This window comes from Falco punctatus (genome assembly GCF_963210335.1).
Source record: "Falco punctatus genome assembly, chromosome: 6".
Classification (NCBI taxonomy): Eukaryota; Metazoa; Chordata; class Aves; order Falconiformes; family Falconidae; genus Falco; species Falco punctatus.
Window position 1 is genome coordinate 69,752,782 of NC_137585.1, and position 1,114 is coordinate 69,753,895.

A 1,114-nucleotide genomic window follows, 5' to 3' on the forward strand; every position below is an offset into this window, starting at 1 on the left:
AGAGGCAATGGCGGGCGGTTGCTCAGCAACGCGGTCGGCGGCGACCGATGGTGCTGTGAGGCGGAGCGGTGGGGGAGGAGCGCTGTGTGAGGTACGTCGCCATCGCGCTGCGGCGACCGCTCCGCGCCCCCCGAACTGGGAAGAGCCCCCGTTTTACGCTCTCGCACTGACGTCGGTCGTCTGAAGGGCTGGGCGGCCGGGCTGTTGCTGTGGCGGTGGGAGCGGGGGCGGGTTGTGATCACGGTGGTGACTCAGGCCAGGGCATAGGCGCCTGAGTACCTTAGCAAATACAAGTAGCTGTCATAGAAAGTCTATGGAAGTCATTGAAAATCTCATGCTGACTCATCGGGGACTCCAGACATGTCCTGTGTATGCTGACTCGTTTGAGGTGATCTAAGAAGCGGGTCCATCTCCCCGCGCCGCTCTGGGCCGGGGCCTCTCCTGCCCAGGGCCGGGGGTCCCTGCCTGGGCTGAGGGAAAATACTTGCCGTGTGCAGGCTCAACCGGCAGCACAGCTGGGCACGTATTACAGACACAGCCGGTGCGGCCTCCAACGGCACCTATATACATCATTTGCATAAAATGTAAGCACAGAGCAGTTCCTTTCCTCCTGTTCAGCTGGTAGTAGTAAAAGTTCACTAGTGCAGGCCCACGCAGCACTCTCTAGGTTCACAAGCACACACGCGTCTGTGGATCGCCTGAGTGCCAGCACAGCCCCTCTGCCCACCACCCCTGCTCAGATACCAGGCCCCTTACCTGCTTCAGGGATCCTGTACTTGACCACTAGCCCAGCTTGATGCTCACTAGCAAACGTGCACTCACACGCTCATCCCTCATACACTCCACATTCACAAGTCCCCTTGGGTATACTGGCACCACCCCCCTGGCCTGGACCTGAGGCTTTTCCCTATTCACTGACAAGTCCAAGTTAAAGTTTACTAGTGAATGTGGATATGTACCCCACGTATACCAGGTTGGGGAAGATACAAACACCCTTCCTCCCCAACAGCTGGTGCCAGACACACAGGCTGTGACTCCCAGTCCTGCTCCAGCTGCTGGCATAGAGCCCCTCACTCATGCCAGCCCTCTTCAGTAGCTCATTTTTCAGGACGCA